The sequence below is a fragment of the Triticum dicoccoides genome, chromosome 2A (genome assembly GCF_002162155.2).
Source record: "Triticum dicoccoides isolate Atlit2015 ecotype Zavitan chromosome 2A, WEW_v2.0, whole genome shotgun sequence".
Taxonomy (NCBI): Eukaryota; Viridiplantae; Streptophyta; class Magnoliopsida; order Poales; family Poaceae; genus Triticum; species Triticum dicoccoides.
The window spans coordinates 161018073-161028083 of NC_041382.1; the positions used below are offsets into that span (position 1 = coordinate 161018073).

At 49.3% G+C, this 10011-nt stretch overlaps 1 long non-coding RNA gene across 1 annotated transcript; it reads right to left on the minus strand.

Moving 5' to 3' along the window:
* Positions 1 to 2202: 2202 nt before the first annotated feature.
* Positions 2203 to 4300, minus strand: LOC119353982. The gene is made up of 3 exons (XR_005170602.1): positions 3510 to 4300; positions 2929 to 3390; positions 2203 to 2838 (listed from the first exon to the last, which is right to left on the minus strand). It is a non-coding gene; the product is annotated as an uncharacterized LOC119353982 (long non-coding RNA).
* Positions 4301 to 10011: the final 5711 nt, after the last annotated feature.

Here is a 10011-nt window from a genome sequence, read left to right on the forward strand (position 1 = left end):
AAATGTTTCCTACAAGCAGTGGTAGTTACCACCACTTGCGTTTTGTATGCTGTATGTAGTATCTATCGAAACCGAGAGTATGTGCGTGTAGTATGTAGTATATAACAATGATTAGGTACTATATACAAATTTTTAGGTAGTATGTACCATTTTTTGAGTATGCTCTTTTTTACGTACAAATATGTATGTATTTCACAAATATAACAAAAACTATGGGCTCATATGCATTTTTTTCATGTAACTTGTTTTGAAATATCTTAGATATAGTATATAAACATATTTAAAATAATAAAATAATATATATAGTACCACATGCTAGTATATGAGACATGTGGGGTAACTACCACCGGGTGGTAGGATGGATTTCCCCTAGGATGGATTTCCCCTATATATAACACGATCATTTCATAATTAAATTACGTTTCGAATTCAAATAGTTATATTCCTATTGATTCACTACGTAAAATTTGACATAAGAAAATAAAAATATAGGTCATAAGACAAGAAAATTTGCAGTTTATGTGTATTTTAGACTATGTTTTTTACGTTTGTAATTTTACATAACATAAAATATTTTTACGGCGATTATATATTTTCTTACGGTCCTTTTTGCGTCAGAGATAAGATAAAACTTACGGAATGTAAAATTACGATGCATTGATGGTAAAATAGAGGGGGGTGAAGAATAACTAATCCTTACCCAGGGTGACGAATAGCGCGACCCTATATATATAGCCGGTCTATTCTGATAATATTATCGGAATAGTTATTCTGATAACACTTCAGCACTGCACGCTCAATATAAGTGCACGTCATTGTTTGAACCAAGTGTGCTGCAGTACTCACACGAGTGAACTTTGTGTCGAAAAACACTGCATGCAGTGTTTTTTCAGTATTGTTTTCGTTCTAATTTTTTAACCGTTTATCGGAACGAGGCATATAATATACCGTTGAAAAGCTATTGATTAGGCGCAACTTCGCCATGTTGTACACTTTTTGAGATTCCTCTCGGTTTAAGAGCAATTTCAAAAATGGTGCGGCGGATGACGAGTGGCAGCGAGCGTATTTTCGTGATTTTTTCTAAACCGCTCATCGGAATAAGGCAAATGATACGCCGTTGGAAAGATATCGTCGAGGCGCATCTTTTTCATATCTATTATTTTCTATAATTTGTTACGTTTTAAGAGCATTTTCGAATTTACTAAATCGTGGAATTCTGTTTTTTAAAATTTTTATAATTTTTGGTACTGTTTTTACTCTAGTTTCTGAACTGTTTGTCGAAACGAGGCGTGTAATATGTCATTGGAAAGCTATGGACAAGGCGCAACTTTCATATGTAGAAATGGTTTTGAGATTCGTTATAGTTTTAAGTTAATTTTGAAAATCGTGCGGCAGACGACGAGTGACAACGGTCATTTTTCGCGAAATTTTTACAAACCGGTTGTCGAAATGATTCAAATGATATGCTGTTGCAAAGATATTAACGAGGCGCAACTTTTTCATGTAGAACACTCTCTAATTCCTTACGGTTTAAGAGCAGTTTTAAAATTAGTGAAATGCGAACACTCTGTTTTTCTCGACACCCAAATCGACGAGTGAACTTCATCCGACAGAAAATCGCACCGCTTCAGTCGAAAATCGCACTGCATCAGAGAGTCAAGTGAACTTCATGATTTCTATTGTCGGACGTACATTTTCTCAAACGAGTTTTTGTGAGCTTTGTCGTCTTTTTTAACGAACGAGAGTGGACCTCAAAGACGAGGCAAGTGAACCACATCAGGTGATAAGTGAAGCGCAACACGAGTCTAAATGAACCACATGATTTTTTTTCCTTTTTCTAACTTTTTAAAATTGCATGAGGACTACATGATTGATGTTAGAGAGCCGCATTTTTCTGTTGGAGAAAGTAGTGAACCACAAGGCAGAAATAAAAGGAAGTGAACTTCTTGCAATGTTATTTTTTTTGGAGTTGCATTTTTCCGCTTGTTTATTTTGTTCAAAACAAAAAGAACTGCATAGGACAGAGGAGCGAACCTCTCAAAAAAACCAAAATTTATTAGGACAGACTGAGCTGCATTTTTCTCATGGGGTGAACCTCTAAGGCCCACCTAACGAACTTCATTGTTTTTTTTCTCACGGGTGTATACAGCAAAACCACTGAAATGAACTTCTATATACCAGGATAAATTGCAAAAAAGGACATAAAATGAAAATTAATATTATCCGGTCTGTTTGGACATAGAGTTCGGGTGGACTACCTCTGACCACTGTCAGCAGCCACCATGGCCAAACACCATGCCCCCAACTGGCCAACTGTCACCCGTGGGGTGCAGCTTCCGTTTTAGTGATGCTTGTGGGCAGGGATGCAGTACACGTAGCCAACATCAAAAGTTGCGACCAGCCGAACCGCAAGCCGCGACCAACCGAATTGCGAGCATGTACGCCGCCGCTGGATTTCCAACCATCGGTTGTATTGCCCGCCGTCGTTGTAGTACAATAGCAATAAAAAATTAGGAAAAATAAGGGAAAAACATGAAGTGCACGCATGCGAGGGCCGAGCTACAGGATTGCACACTGCGGACTGCAAGCCCTACCCCGCTGCACGACCCATCCAGCGCCCTCGTCGCCTGCTCCAGCATCATGCCGGCGACCAACGACTTCAGCAGAAGGGAGGAGGCGCAGGGAGTTCAGAGGCCAGGACCTCGCCCACCTCCAGGCACCTTTTTGCTCGTGATGTACTTCCACGAGAGGGAGAGGGAGCTGCAGGTCCCTGTACTGTGGGCTGCAGTCACACGCGAAATCCGGGTACTGTCGATTCCCTCTAGACAAGAAAACCTCCTGCAAACAACAAAACCGAACAGTATCCTGTGGTGAGTGATGTAGTGAACCTCCCCATAGCTAATGAGTGAACAAGTTTTCAGTGCTTACTGTATACACAAATGCCTGCGAGCTGCACCCAAAGCAGCAAAGAGTTGCATGCATTAACATTGTCAAACTGAAACATACAACAAGATGACTACTAAAAAAGACATAACAAGATTAACTACTTAAAAAACGTATGACACCGGCCACCCCTAGTGCAGTGCGCTTCTCCCCTGCTTCCCGCGAACAACAAGGAGTGGAGGAGAGAGCTGCAAGTGAGGTTCGTCGCCCAGACGCCCGACGAGCTGCACGACACGCTCGCCCGCACTGCATGCCACGCTCGCCCGCACTGCACGCAGTGCTCGCTGAAAAGGGGTGACCCATCGGTTGCTAGGACGGTAGGACCTGCAAACACACACGCCGGCACCCGGCAAGCTGCATGCCCTCTAGGGAGGGTGGAGAGGAGCAGGAAACAGGATGCATGCATGCAGCAGTGAGGCACCCACAAATCTATAGGAGATTGGCTACCTGTCAACAGCGAGCAAAATAGTTAAACATCTTCGATCCCCAATGTGCAGAATTCACCACCACAAGAACCAAATTCAACAGGAAAGACGGACACAAGATGAAGATGACCAAGAACCTACTCGATTTTGCAGAAGGTGCTCGAGGGGGTGAAGGATCTCGCTAGAGGAAGGACGACAAGGCACCGAACGACACACGCGCACGCCTACGAGCTGCGTGTCATGCTTGCCCAGACTGCAAGCTGCTATCGCCAGAACCTTGGCCCCAATGGACCTCCTTCATACCTGTCGGTCATGCTTCACGGTGGATCTGGAGAGGATGGTGGATCCATCTCGAGCTTCTTGGGCCAACGGCCATCATGAACACCAGTGTCGCCCCGTCTTTTGCCAGATCTGGGGAAGAGGATGGGGTCTGGCCACGTCGGGGAGGAAGTAGTGGCGGTCTTAGGCGGGACTAGGGCGCTGGCAGCAGCGGGGGCACATGGCCGACGGCGTCGCAAGGAGGGGCCGACGCAGGGTGGGAGGTAGGTTATGGCAAGTGCCAGATCCGGTGGTAGGAGCCACCGTGCGACGACGTGGTAGGAGGTCGTCGGCATGGCGCCACGATGGCGCGGAGGAAGGAGGTGGGGCAGCGGCGCGGACGAAGATGGCGGCTAGGCGGCGCGGGGGAAGGTGGTCCAACGGCACAGGGAGGTGGCAACGCGTGGGATGGCACGCGTGGGAGGCGGTGCGGCGCCGCGGGGAGGGAGGGGTCCGGCAGCATGGGGGAGGGAGGTGGTGCAGCGTCACGGGAAGGGAGATGGTGCGGCGGAGTGGTTGGAGGTGGTGGTCGAGCGGAGTGGATGGAGGGGGACGAGGTGGGAGGTCCTGAGAAGATAGGATATGGTGGGTGGTTTTTTTCATGTTGTTCGGTCGTGTGTTTTCGTGTGGTTAGTTTGTAGCTGCGGGACGGGGCGGAGGTGTTAGCAGAATAAGGTGGGGATGTGCAGAATAAGACTTTTAAGGGTGTTATCATAATAGATTCACCATATATATATAATATGTATATATGTATAATATCAGTTAGGCTTCAAGTGCGTACTTATTAGTTAAAACTATGTATAAATTGTGACACTAAATACGACTAGTAAGTAGTACGGTAGCAGTACTACTATACGTCGGTCAAATTATTCATCATGTCCACACATTGAATTGATGTGACAACATGCTGCACATGAGGTGACACAAGAATCCTAACGGCGTGTTCGGGTATTCTGAACTTCAGATTTGGAGTACCACTTATCTGTCGAAATCTTTCATCATTCACTTAAAACAGTCGATTGATCATACATTGAGTACCATATAACTGGAATTACCGATGCAAGTCAAAGAAGGATTGGTCGGTGCTGCCGGCTGGCGTCAAGTTCGATCCCACGGATCAGGAGCTGATCGAGCACCCTGAGGCCAAAGTGAGTGCTGACATCGCGAGATTTCAGTCTCTCATCGATTTGTTCATACCAACCATCGACAGCGAGCACGACATATGCTACACCCAACCTGAGAAACTTTTAGGTAAGACACCGATCGGTCGTCTACTTGCACAAACATATTCCTTTGTTTATAGCTCTATTTTTCGTTTTAGACGCAGATCTGGTGAAGCAATTACAATTTAATAGTTAATAAAAAGTGAAATAAGTGACTGCAACATGCCAAAGATGTTATGAAAATACCAACTAGGTACACTAAAACCCGTATTCCACAATACTGCAGGTATCACACTGAGTGGCCTAAGAAAGCATTTCTTTCAGCGCAATTCCAGGGCGTTCAAAAGGGGAACGTGGATGCGTCGCAAGATACAGTCGGAGTGCGGCATGCACGCGATGTGGCACAAGACCGGCAATACCTTGCCGATGATGGTCAACGGCCGACAGATGGGCAGCAAAAAAGGTTCTGGTGCTGCACACCAACCAGAACTTCGACCAGCAGAGGACCAACTGGGTGATGCACCAGTACCACCTCGGGGACCTGGAGCAAGAGAAGGAGCGGGGAGCTGGTCCTCTGCAAGATTTTCTACCAGACGAACACTAGGGCCATGAGTAAAAAGATTATAAGTTAGTTTGGTATTGGTAGTTGTACTACCTTGTCGTCCGCAAGTTGGTATTGTTGTTAATGATCTTTTGGTATGAACTTGCATTTGCTTCCAACCATCATGCCGAGGGTCGACATAGATATAAAGCTGAATCATTTGTTTCGAAATGAATTTTCAGGCACCTGATTTTTATTTGATGGGTAGCATAAGCACCCACCGTTCGAATTACCAGTTCTTCGATTTTTTTGAAACAAGTGCATGCACTTATTATCACGATAAAAAAACAATATCCATGCTGGATCCTAGTTATCAGTGTGTACTTGCAGAATTCTCTTGTTTATTGAGCACATATATTGTTTTTTCAGGTCGAGCAAGTTTCAACTGGGCTGTAGACTGCCCAGGGTTGGTTTTGTTTTTAACAGGCCCAACCCATGACGACAACGGGGCACAAAGATCCAGCAGGTATCTACTGGCCTCTGGCCCGCCAGCGGTAGTTATATTTTGTCTTACAACATCCGCAGGCAGTTTTTTTACTGAATCAAACACACAACCCAGTTCTATTATCCTCTTGAAACACATGTCCTACATTTATTTTCTAATCTCTACCTATAGTTTTACTAGTTCATATACACGTATCATTATATTGAAAACACATAAAATTCCCTTTTCATATTTACATCCTTATTTTTGTTGTTTTTTTCCACCCAACGCTGATTTTTTTACCACTGGTTTTCCCTTAAACCAACTCAATTGTCCCACGTCTTATTTGCTTACAAAAACAAAACGATTTTTTGACAAATCAATAAGTTCTTAAAAATGTTTATCATTTTCGGATTACAATAGTTCGGACTCCACCGAAATATGCAAAATAAGGTTGTACTTTTTGACCTGGTCCTGGGTAGAAAATGGGCTGTAATAAATTACTTAAGAATTAGCAAATGGGCTGCAAATTATAAAAAATAGCAAATGGGCTTTATGTTGTCTGCCACAGATTTGGAGGCTGACTTGTGGGCCTACTAAGTTCATGCATACACAAGGTTTCTCAAAAAAGAAACTTGGTCAATAATCGACTCTACCAGCGTCAGACCGTTAGATATCAATCTAACGGCAGTCGTGCTTCTTCAGTCTCTGATCTTCCTGCCCCAGCCGCCCAAACCAGCGCCGTCGGAACCGCCTGCTCCCGCCTCCCGTGTCCGGCAGTGCTGCCGGGCAGGCCTCACGGCCCTATCATACTCGCATCCCTGGCATGTCTATCCCTCTACTCACACACACCTCCTGTTATTTTCCGGCGACGGCAGCCGAACCAGTCAACCCTCGTACTCCCCACCGCGTGGGCAGCCACTGCCGTGTCTTCCCCGGCTCCGTGCCGTTCCCTTCGTAGGCCTCGCCGTCGTCCACCGCCCTGGCGCTCTCGGTGCAGCGTGGTCAACGATGTCCATCCAACGGACGTAGTGATTCTTCAACCTCTGGTCTTCTTGCCTCAGCCGCCCAAAGCAGCGCCGGTCGTGCCGCATGCTCCTGCCTCCCGTGGCCGGCTGTGCTGCCGCGGAGGCCTCACCGTCCCCATACTACTCCCACCGCTGGCCAGGCCATCCCTCCACTCACCCGCTCCCCCTGTTATTCTGCGGCGACGGCAGCCTCACACCACAGCCGAACCAGTGAACCCTCGTACTCCTCTCTGCGTGGGCATCCACTATTGCGTCTTCCCCGGCTCCGTGTCGTCCCCTTCCTAGGCCTCGCCGTCGTCCACCGCCGTAGTGCTCTCGGCGCGGCGTGGTCAATGTGGTCAATGACCAACTTCCATCGGAAGAGTACTGTACGTGGAGAGGCTGACAGCTGGGTCCACGGCAGCCGCAAGGAAGCGCCTCCTTATTACGTGCAAAATAATTATTCCTCTACCTGACAGCAGGGACCCATCGGACGGGCCACCAGTATTTCACGGAAACAATGTTTCCCCCATGACTGCTGGGACACACCGGATGGGCCACCGTATTTCACGAAAAAAACGTTTGCCCCTGACTGCTCGGACCCACTGGACGGACCACCGTATTTCACGAAAAACGTTCCCCCGCTGTCAGCTCGGACCCACTGGAAGTGCCTCCTTATTATGCATAGAAAAATGAATACTCCCCCTGCTAGCTGGGACCCACCATGGTGGGAGGCTGACTTGTGGGCCTACTAAGTTGACGGGGACGGACGGCTTTGTCAACTTAGTCAATATGAACGATTCTAGCTCTAGTGACCGTACGATGTCCATCCAACGGCCATCTTGCTTCTTCAATCTCTGCTCTTCCTACTCCAGCCGCTCAAACAAGCGCCGGCGGGACTGCCTGCTCCCTCCTCCCCGCGGCCGGCTCTGCTGCCGCGCAGGCCTCACCGCCCCACCGTACTCCCATCACTGGCCTAGCCATCCCTCTACTCACCCACACCTGCTGTTATTCTCCGGCGACGGCGGACGAACCAGTAAACCCTCGTACAGTCGTACTCCCCTCCGCGTGGGAAACAACTGCCGAGTCTTCCCTGCCTCCGTGTCGTTCCCTTCCTAGGCCTTGCCGTCGTCCACCCGCCTGGTGCTCTCGGCGCGGCCTGGTCAACATGGTCAACGACCGACATGCATCTGAAGTGGACTGTCCGTGGAGAGGCCGACGACTGGGTCCATGGTCGCACGCAAGGAAATGCCTCCTTATTACGCGCAAAATAATGATTCCTCCACCTAACATCAGGGACCCACCAAAAGGGCCTCTGTATTTCACGAAAAAAACGTTACCGCCGCTGACAGCTCAGACCCACCAGCTATATCTTCGCACGCAAGGAAGTGCCTCCTTATTACGCACAAAAAAATGAATACTCCCCCTGTTAGCTAGGACCCAGTATAGTGGCAGGCTGACTTGTGGGCCTACTAAGTTGACGGGAACGGAGGGCTTTGTCAACTTAGTCAATATGCACGATTCTAGCTCCAGTAACCGTACGATGTCCATCCAACGGCCGTAGTGCTTCTTCAACCTCTGGTCTTCTTGCTCCAGCCGCCCAAACCAGCGCCGGTCGTGCCTCGTGCTCCTGCCTCCCATGGCCGGCTGCGATGCGGCGGAGGCCTCTCCGCCCCTACTACTCCCACCGCTGGCCAGGCCATCCCTCTACTCACCCACACCCCCTGTTATTCTGCGGCAACGGCAGCCTCACACAGCAGCGAACCAGTGAACCCTCATACTCCTCTATGTGTGGGCATCCACTGCCGCATTTTCCCCGGCTCCGCGTCGTCCCCTTCCTAGGCCTCGCCATCGTCCACCGCCCTGGTTCTCTCGGTGCAGCGTGGTCAACATTGTCAAGGAACGGCTTCCATCGGACGTGGATTATATGTGGAGAGGCTGACAGCTGGGTCCACGGTCGCAGCAAGGAAGTGCCTCCTTATTACGTGCAAAATAATTATTCCTCCACCTGACAGCGGGGACCCACCGGACGGGCCACCGTATTTCACGAAAAAAATGTTTCCCCCCTGACTGTTGGGACCTACCAGCTACACCTTCGCACGCAAGGAAGTGCGTCCGGGCAAAAAAAACAAAATGATTCGCCCCCATGACTGTTGGGACCCACCAGCTACATCTTCGCATGCAAGGAAGTGCATGACAGTCGGGACCCACCTGGTCGAAGCGTATGTAGCATTGTCATTCTGGTCGCGAACGTGTACGTACATACTAGTCGATGTAGAGGCGCGCACGTGTCGTAGTAGAGGCACGCGCGTAGCATGTACATGTACGTACAACGCCCAGGGTGCAAGAAAGAAATACGGCCACGTATGTGTACATATGGGCGGGGTCTCGAATGCCTACTCGCGCATACGTACGGCCAGGGCTCGTGTACATGCATGACTGGGTTAGAACGGAGAAACAACGTTGTCGTCGTGTTCATGGGGAGGCAATGGAATGCGTCATGTTCATGGGGAGGCAACGGAATGCGTCGTGTTCATGGGGAGGCAACAGAATGTGTCGTGTTCATCGAGAGGCAACGGAATGCGTGGGAGCCAACCGCCTGGGTCGGAACGGAATGCGTGGTCGTGTTCATCGTGAGGGATTGGACGAAACAGGCGACGGAAACGAGGCCTGGCGTACCGCAGAACGAAGGAAACGGACCTCCTACGGTCGAAACGGGGGTCCTGTTGATCGGGAGGGGTGTGGCGTACCGCAAAACGGAGGAAACGGACCTCCTACGGTCGAAACAGGGGTCCTGTTGATCGGGAGGGGTGTGGCATACCGTAAAACGGATGAAATGGACCTCCTACGGTCGAAACGGGGGTCCTGTTCATTGGGAGGGGTGTGGCATACCACAAAACGGGACTCCACGGGATACTGTTCATCTCCACCGTCGACCTCCTGCAGCCTCCACGGGCTACCGTCGACCTCCTCCAGCCTCCACGGGCTCCTGTTCATCCAGCCTCCACCGCGCGCTACTGCACCGGCTACTGTTCAACCACCCCTCCACGGGCACCGCTCCACCGTCTACTGTTCATCCAGCCCTCCACACCACGGGGTCCTGTTCAACCACCCCTCCACGGGCACCCCT